This window comes from Hydra viridissima, unplaced genomic scaffold (assembly GCF_058129835.1).
Source record: "Hydra viridissima isolate aposymbiotic clone 2 unplaced genomic scaffold, HvirCarnegie_v1 scaffold_3, whole genome shotgun sequence".
NCBI classification, from domain to species: domain Eukaryota; kingdom Metazoa; phylum Cnidaria; class Hydrozoa; order Anthoathecata; family Hydridae; genus Hydra; species Hydra viridissima.
In genome coordinates, this window is record NW_028324302.1 from 4,110,001 (window position 1) to 4,120,000 (window position 10,000).

General features: G+C 33.4%; 2 pseudogenes; one reads left to right on the top strand and one right to left on the bottom strand.

The window, feature by feature from the left end:
* The window catches only part of LOC149890653 (ornithine aminotransferase, mitochondrial-like), a 3,860-nt pseudogene extending 1,171 nt beyond the window's left edge, over positions 1-2,689 (top strand).
* Positions 2,690-7,011: 4,322 nt separating this feature from the next.
* The window catches only part of LOC149890654 (ornithine aminotransferase, mitochondrial-like), a 3,860-nt pseudogene continuing 871 nt past the window's right edge, over positions 7,012-10,000 (bottom strand).

Here is a 10,000-nt window from a genome sequence, read left to right on the forward strand (position 1 = left end):
TACATGGGTTTCACTTGTTGCGTTGTCTTAATTTACGTTTATGCTACTTGTAAGTATATTTATGTATGAATGCTACAAATGCTTTCTAAGTATAAATCGTGTAAATGTTTTTAAGTTTTTAGTGACTTTTTTATTTTTTGAGTTGAGACTCTTTCTTTTTATAGTTGAATAACAAATCAAGAACATGCTTTCAAAACAATGGCAGCGATCAATCAAAAACATCCTGGAAAAGAAAAAAAGCGCAAGGGGAAAGTTGTATGGCTCATATTCAGCTACAGCTAAGAAAGTTTTCAAACGAGAGGACAAGTTCGGGGCACATCACTTTGCTCCACTTCCAGCTGCTTTGTGCAAGGGGAACGGAGTGTATGTGTGGGATGTATGATGGTCGTCGCTATTACGATTTTCTAAGTGGATTGTGACAGCGTTCTTAACCAAGGTCATTGCCACCCCAAGATAATTGATGCCTTAAAAAAACAAGCCGATAAACTTACTTTGACGTCCAGGGCGTTTTACAATGAGGCTTTGGGAGAGTTTCAGGAATACGCAACTAAATTATTTGGCTACGATCGCATTTTGCCGATGAATAGTGGTGCAGAAGGAGGGGAGACTGCCTGCAAACTTGCTCGAAAGTGGGGTTATAGAGTGAAGGGTATTCCAGAGAACCAAGCAATAATATTTTTTTTGCGGATATAAACTTTTGGGGTCGAACATTAGCCGCATGCTCAATCTCCTCAGAGCCAGATACCAGAAACGACTACGGTCCATATATGCCATAATTTGACATGGTCCCTTTCAACGATACAAAGGCTCTCGAGGTAAAAATTTATATATGTTTATAGAATTCAGATTATAACGTCTAAGGGACATTGGAAAATAACCAACGTTTCGTTACATAGGAAAAGCTAAAAAATCCGCACACATGCGCGTTTTTGTGTGAACCAATTCAAGGGGAAGCTGGAGTGGTTATTCCTGATGATGGTTACTTGACTAAAGTTCGCGAGCTCTGTACCAAGTACAATATAAGGTTAACATTTTTGACTTCCTCCTGTAGAGTTTTGTAGCATCCCAACGTATATTGATGTGGTAAAAAATATTAAAACATGCTTTTGTTTTTTTTAGGTTTTGTGGATAGCAGATGAAGTACAAACGGGGTTAGGACGAACGGGAAAGTAAGACTCTAAAGTTAACCCTAAGCCTTCATACAAACAAAAACACGCATAGATTTTTTTATGTCCTTTTTAGTTTCTCGCAACACGGCTACCTTAATGCCGTTAATACACACAGCGTTTCTTATCCTGTGAAAAAAAATACATAGATACAAATAAATACATGCATCCTTTGTTTAGGTTGATTTGCGTGCATTATGAAAATGCTCGTCCGGATATAGTCATTTTGGGAAAGGCGCTTTCTGGAGGGGTCATGCCGGTCAGTTAACTGTCGTCGAATCTCAAATAAAAATAAGTGTGCATTTCAAATTATGCACTTAACGTTTATATTAGCTTTCACGGTTTATTCGTTTCTAGATATCTGCTGTGTTGGCTGATTCAGAAATTATGTTAACTATTCGCCCGGGACAGGTATAGATATTTTAACATAAAACTGAAATATCATTCGTTATTTTGGAATATTTTCCATTTATCTTTTTATGTTGCAGCATAGGTCGACGTTTGGTAGAAACTCACTTGCTTCTAAAGTGGCAATCGTAAAGAAGTAAGGCTTTTAGTTGTATCTAGGTTATGTTGTCGGTTTATTGTTTTAAACAAGTTTTTGTTGTTATAACCGTAGTCGAGAGTTATTTTCAAACAACTTTCTCCATTAGGTTTTGATTGAAGAAAAGCATTGCTGACAATGCAATAAAAATGGGGAATATATTGAGAAAAGAGTTGTCGACCAAACTTAATCCAAACATCGCCACTGTGGTTCGAGGAAAAGGGTTATTAAATGCAGTTGTTATTCCTAAAACCAAAGGTTACTTTCTACTTTTCGGACATTTTGTTCTATTTTCTGAAACACCTTACTTCAAAAATGATCACTTTTAATACTTTCTCAAGTGAATTGTTTTGTTTTAGCACTTCGCCTATAAAAGTAGACAAAAACTGTTGTCTTATTTTTCAAGTGTTTTAATTTAGATTATGATGCTTACTTCGCATGTTTACGTCTGCGAGACAATGGACTTTTGACGAAGCAAACTCGTGGAGATATACTTCGTCTTTGCCCTCCACTTATCATAAATGACATCCAAATGCAAGAAGGAATAGATATCATCGTGAAGACTATAAATTCATTGGCGTAACATTTCGTTCACGCCAATGAATTGATAGTCTAAACAATATCTGTTCTGTCTACGGAGCTTTATAAGTCATTTTCATTTTTAAACGTTTTAATAATGTTTTAACCCTTTCATGCACCAATTATTTTTCTGTAACTAACATAACTCATAAAAAATCATCTACAAAAATGACAGTGGTACTATGAAATGTTAAAGTAGACTTTTTCAATTCTCCTTTAAAAAATAATTTTCTTTTCAATCGGTTCAACCATTTGAATTGGGGAAGCTTAAATTAATTTGCTGTTATACAACAACCCAGCGCATGAAAGGGTTAATAACATTTACATAAACAGCAGCAAATTAAAATAAAAATAGAAAAAACTAATCTAAGTTGCCACTTTGCATCGGATGCGTTTTATATTGCACATTATATTTATTTTGTTGTATACAGAATATATAATATTTGTTAAGATGCTGTAAGAATGTGAATCATTTTACTACTCGTAGAAAAACAATTGTTATACATCATGTGTATGTTTATATTTTATGTTTGTATTATATTTATTACACATTTTGTGTTTCTACCAAGGTTTTTCCCTTGTAAATGTTAACAAGTATGAAGCTATTTGCGAACCCTCACTTGAACTTATGTTTATGTCAAATGTGCAAATATACTAGGTACAAACCACTATTTCTATATGAAATAATTTGTTTTTTTTTGCTATGTTTTTAGATGTAGATTTCAAATGATGAAACCAGGAAGCAAAAAAATGTGCATTTTATGCAAAAGTTTTTGCAGTTAGTGTTTGATCCAGGTCGTTTGTTAAAGTTGGCTATAATTTTTTATTTTTAATGAAAATAATAATTGGAAGATGAACTGTGGCAGAGTCTTTAGAATGAACAAAGAGGCAGGACTCAATATCCCTACAAAAGCTGTCCTGATGCACTTTTTTTGAACGAGTCCTTATTCGAAAAAATGCACCAATAATCACGAGCTCATTCTATATTCATAATGCATTCAAAGGGTAACTCCAATACATTATGAGTTACCCTTTGAATACATTATGAATTCCCCTTTGAATGCATTTACAAGTATCTCAAAACCCTGTAAAGTTCGTAAGAAAAAAAGGCTTTTTCTTTCATAATTTATCTTTCAGTACCACAACTTTTTTCAATTTAGGGTTTCAGATTCTAAATACCAGCTAAATACCAGTTTGTGATAAATAACCAGCGTGTTCGGAAAGTTATAGTCCGTAGTCTTTTATCAATGTCTGTAGACGTTTTGTCAAAACGAGCGTTTGATAAGGCGCGTGCGCACAATAAAACACCAAGAATAAATATCGGGTTGTTGAGTTAGATCATGAACGTATAAGAAATGGACGTGCAACTGATTGTTTTACATTAAAGAGGTCGCTGTCGAGTGTCCGACAAAATCTAAATTTTCACCCGTCAACAAAAAAATCGATTGAAATGGCTGCCCACAGCTTTAAAACAGAAACTCTAATCACGTGGTATTAGTTTAAACTTGTATAGCATTTGTTTAATAAGACTGTTTAGGATAAAATAACTACTTCACGCGTTGACGATTTACTAAACAAATTACACCTAGGTAAAGGAAATTAGTTGTCGGCACGAACTGATTTTCATCATTTTTTCAAGATGAACATTCGTAAGTTTGGAAACTTTTTTCGTGTAAACAAAGTCTGTCAATGATAAAATAGACCTGTAAGGATAATTTTAAAATGACTAAAACAAAGTACATTATAAAAACGCTTAAATAAAATATTTTGTCAAGATCTGGTTTTATTCAACTCTTTGGTCCTCCTTTCACCAGCCTTAATTTTGTGTATTTTTTGAGTATTTTTTCCGATATGTCGCCATTTTTTGCCTCGACAACTCTATAAGCTCCATAATATATATTCCACTAATTTTCTAATGGTTTTTTTTTATAATTCATTTGATAATGCAAAACCTTTTAAAAATGTTATTCAAATTTGTAAGTATCTTGAAAAATGCGGCCAGGTGTTTCATGTTTTCGTTTTTCATGTTTCACATAAAAATAATTTTGATAGAACACAGTGACATTCTTATGGCAGTTGAAGCTTCAACTATAGGCTTGACGAGACAACGTCAAAAAGTCATGTTTGCTGGTTCGCTGATTGTATGTTTGAAAGTTGTAGCAAGAAATGGTTTTATTCACATTCAGGAGTAAATAGTTTGAAAAAGGGTAAAAAATTGCCAAACATCAATATACCGCATGATAGAACTGTTATATCTGGGTTAATCAGCGAGGAGCGTCAAGGTGATAATTCGTTTCTAGCTACGGTTGTAATGTGAGTTCTCGAAACTTATAATTAGCCAAAAGACTTTTGACGATCGAAATCGACAATATAATGTTTGAAAAGACAAACTAATGTTTGAAAAGACAACTTAATGTTTGAAATGAAAACAGAAGCAGAAAGAAATCTCCTCACTTCTTATAACAACATATTACAACAACATACCTGTTTCTTGAAACATCGATCAGCTCTTTTATAAATGAAACCGTTATGAAAATATAAGGAAAAAACTCCAAATCAAATTTTTAATTATTTTCTTGATGTCAGTCTGAGACAGCTGTTGTTCAGGTGGGCTTTTAAAGCTAACATTTAAAAAGTTAAAACTAAGGTTTAAAGTTAAAACTAAAGTAAGTTCAGGTGGGCTTCTAAGAGACTCGTAGGAAAAGAAAAAGGGTTAGAAAGAAACTCAGAATGAGTTGTTTTAGTGGAACATCCTATCTGTTTCTTGAGATTTCTTGCAATAACAAGTGTTGTGACCAAAACTAAAAATTGTAACTAACTTAACTAAAATTAATCGACGGTGTTTTAATTAATTGACGTTTTGTCTCGTCAAGCCTATAGTTGAAGCTTCAACTGCCATAAGAATGTCACTGTGTTCTATCAAAAGAGAAGACATAGTTAAATTTTTGTGCTTTTAAAAATGTTTTCAGTTGATTAAGGAGTTAATCATTTAGATTTTATTGCAATGACATTTTTTATTTACAGCCACGGTAATATGCGTCTAAATCTTATGGGTTATTATGCACTTTTTATGAGAAATAAAGTAATATGTGAAACATGAAAAACGAAAACATGAAACACCTGGCCGCATTTTTCAAGATACTTACAAATTTGAATAACATTTTTAAAAGGTTTTGCATTATCAAATGAATTATAAAAAAAAACCATTAGAAAATTAGTGGAATATATATTATGGAGCTTATAGAGTTGTCGAGGCAAAAAATGGCGACATATCGGAAAAAATACTCAAAAAATACACAAAATTAAGGCTGGTGAAAGGAGGACCAAAGAGTTGAATAAAACCAGATCTTGACAAAATATTTTATTTAAGCGTTTTTATAATGTACTTTGTTTTAGTCATTTTAAAATTATCCTTACAGGTCTATTTTATCATTGACAGACTTTGTTTACACGAAAAAAGTTTCCAAACTTACGAATGTTCATCTTGAAAAAATGATGAAAATCAGTTCGTGCCGACAACTAATTTCCTTTACCTAGGTGTAATTTGTTTAGTAAATCGTCAACGCGTGAAGTAGTTATTTTATCCTAAACAGTCTTATTAAACAAATGCTATACAAGTTTAAACTAATACCACGTGATTAGAGTTTCTGTTTTAAAGCTGTGGGCAGCCATTTCAATCGATTTTTTTGTTGACGGGTGAAAATTTAGATTTTGTCGGACACTCGACAGCGACCTCTTTAATGTAAAACAATCAGTTGCACGTCCATTTCTTATACGTTCATGATCTAACTCAACAACCCGATATTTATTCTTGGTGTTTTATTGTGCGCACGCGCCTTATCAAACGCTCGTTTTGACAAAACGTCTACAGACATTGATAAAAGACTACGGACTATAACTTTCCGAACACGCTGGTTATTTATCACAAACTGGTATTTAGCTGGTATTTAGAATCTGAAACCCTAAATTGAAAAAAGTTGTGGTACTGAAAGATAAATTATGAAAGAAAAAGCCTTTTTTTCTTACGAACTTTACAGGGTTTTGAGATACTTGTAAATGCATTCAAAGGGGAATTCATAATGTATTCAAAGGGTAACTCATAATGTATTGGAGTTACCCTTTGAATGCATTATGAATATAGAATGAGCTCGTGATTATTGGTGCATTTTTTCGAATAAGGACTCGTTCAAAAAAAGTGCATCAGGACAGCTTTTGTAGGGATATTGAGTCCTGCCTCTTTGTTCATTCTAAAGACTCTGCCACAGTTCATCTTCCAATTATTATTTTCATTAAAAATAAAAAATTATAGCCAACTTTAACAAACGACCTGGATCAAACACTAACTGCAAAAACTTTTGCATAAAATGCACATTTTTTTGCTTCCTGGTTTCATCATTTGAAATCTACATCTAAAAACATAGCAAAAAAAAACAAATTATTTCATATAGAAATAGTGGTTTGTACCTAGTATATTTGCACATTTGACATAAACATAAGTTCAAGTGAGGGTTCGCAAATAGCTTCATACTTGTTAACATTTACAAGGGAAAAACCTTGGTAGAAACACAAAATGTGTAATAAATATAATACAAACATAAAATATAAACATACACATGATGTATAACAATTGTTTTTCTACGAGTAGTAAAATGATTCACATTCTTACAGCATCTTAACAAATATTATATATTCTGTATACAACAAAATAAATATAATGTGCAATATAAAACGCATCCGATGCAAAGTGGCAACTTAGATTAGTTTTTTCTATTTTTATTTTAATTTGCTGCTGTTTATGTAAATGTTATTAACCCTTTCATGCGCTGGGTTGTTGTATAACAGCAAATTAATTTAAGCTTCCCCAATTCAAATGGTTGAACCGATTGAAAAGAAAATTATTTTTTAAAGGAGAATTGAAAAAGTCTACTTTAACATTTCATAGTACCACTGTCATTTTTGTAGATGATTTTTTATGAGTTATGTTAGTTACAGAAAAATAATTGGTGCATGAAAGGGTTAAAACATTATTAAAACGTTTAAAAATGAAAATGACTTATAAAGCTCCGTAGACAGAACAGATATTGTTTAGACTATCAATTCATTGGCGTGAACGAAATGTTACGCCAATGAATTTATAGTCTTCACGATGATATCTATTCCTTCTTGCATTTGGATGTCATTTATGATAAGTGGAGGGCAAAGACGAAGTATATCTCCACGAGTTTGCTTCGTCAAAAGTCCATTGTCTCGCAGACGTAAACATGCGAAGTAAGCATCATAATCTAAATTAAAACACTTGAAAAATAAGACAACAGTTTTTGTCTACTTTTATAGGCGAAGTGCTAAAACAAAACAATTCACTTGAGAAAGTATTAAAAGTGATCATTTTTGAAGTAAGGTGTTTCAGAAAATAGAACAAAATGTCCGAAAAGTAGAAAGTAACCTTTGGTTTTAGGAATAACAACTGCATTTAATAACCCTTTTCCTCGAACCACAGTGGCGATGTTTGGATTAAGTTTGGTCGACAACTCTTTTCTCAATATATTCCCCATTTTTATTGCATTGTCAGCAATGCTTTTCTTCAATCAAAACCTAATGGAGAAAGTTGTTTGAAAATAACTCTCGACTACGGTTATAACAACAAAAACTTGTTTAAAACAATAAACCGACAACATAACCTAGATACAACTAAAAGCCTTACTTCTTTACGATTGCCACTTTAGAAGCAAGTGAGTTTCTACCAAACGTCGACCTATGCTGCAACATAAAAAGATAAATGGAAAATATTCCAAAATAACGAATGATATTTCAGTTTTATGTTAAAATATCTATACCTGTCCCGGGCGAATAGTTAACATAATTTCTGAATCAGCCAACACAGCAGATATCTAGAAACGAATAAACCGTGAAAGCTAATATAAACGTTAAGTGCATAATTTGAAATGCACACTTATTTTTATTTGAGATTCGACGACAGTTAACTGACCGGCATGACCCCTCCAGAAAGCGCCTTTCCCAAAATGACTATATCCGGACGAGCATTTTCATAATGCACGCAAATCAACCTAAACAAAGGATGCATGTATTTATTTGTATCTATGTATTTTTTTTCACAGGATAAGAAACGCTGTGTGTATTAACGGCATTAAGGTAGCCGTGTTGCGAGAAACTAAAAAGGACATAAAAAAATCTATGCGTGTTTTTGTTTGTATGAAGGCTTAGGGTTAACTTTAGAGTCTTACTTTCCCGTTCGTCCTAACCCCGTTTGTACTTCATCTGCTATCCACAAAACCTAAAAAAAACAAAAGCATGTTTTAATATTTTTTACCACATCAATATACGTTGGGATGCTACAAAACTCTACAGGAGGAAGTCAAAAATGTTAACCTTATATTGTACTTGGTACAGAGCTCGCGAACTTTAGTCAAGTAACCATCATCAGGAATAACCACTCCAGCTTCCCCTTGAATTGGTTCACACAAAAACGCGCATGTGTGCGGATTTTTTAGCTTTTCCTATGTAACGAAACGTTGGTTATTTTCCAATGTCCCTTAGACGTTATAATCTGAATTCTATAAACATATATAAATTTTTACCTCGAGAGCCTTTGTATCGTTGAAAGGGACCATGTCAAATTATGGCATATATGGACCGTAGTCGTTTCTGGTATCTGGCTCTGAGGAGATTGAGCATGCGGCTAATGTTCGACCCCAAAAGTTTATATCCGCAAAAAAAATATTATTGCTTGGTTCTCTGGAATACCCTTCACTCTATAACCCCACTTTCGAGCAAGTTTGCAGGCAGTCTCCCCTCCTTCTGCACCACTATTCATCGGCAAAATGCGATCGTAGCCAAATAATTTAGTTGCGTATTCCTGAAACTCTCCCAAAGCCTCATTGTAAAACGCCCTGGACGTCAAAGTAAGTTTATCGGCTTGTTTTTTTAAGGCATCAATTATCTTGGGGTGGCAATGACCTTGGTTAAGAACGCTGTCACAATCCACTTAGAAAATCGTAATAGCGACGACCATCATACATCCCACACATACACTCCGTTCCCCTTGCACAAAGCAGCTGGAAGTGGAGCAAAGTGATGTGCCCCGAACTTGTCCTCTCGTTTGAAAACTTTCTTAGCTGTAGCTGAATATGAGCCATACAACTTTCCCCTTGCGCTTTTTTTCTTTTCCAGGATGTTTTTGATTGATCGCTGCCATTGTTTTGAAAGCATGTTCTTGATTTGTTATTCAACTATAAAAAGAAAGAGTCTCAACTCAAAAAATAAAAAAGTCACTAAAAACTTAAAAACATTTACACGATTTATACTTAGAAAGCATTTGTAGCATTCATACATAAATATACTTACAAGTAGCATAAACGTAAATTAAGACAACGCAACAAGTGAAACCCATGTAATAGATAATTAAATAAAACGTCTCGCATTATTCAACAAAAAATAACTATCATTATCTTTTAAGTATCGAACGACTTAAAACTTACATTTGTGGGGAACTGTTATCAAGAAAAAGCATTAGCTCACCTCTTTATAGTAAACTAGCACTCAGACGTTAACCTTCTGTGAATAAGTTTTCATGTTTGTTAAGCGATACGGTGAATCAAATGCACTTTGTATGTTGAATTAGCCGAGTCGAATTTATTTATAACACCTTGAAACGTCAACTTCTCACCATTAATTGAACAAGTGGTAATAAAAG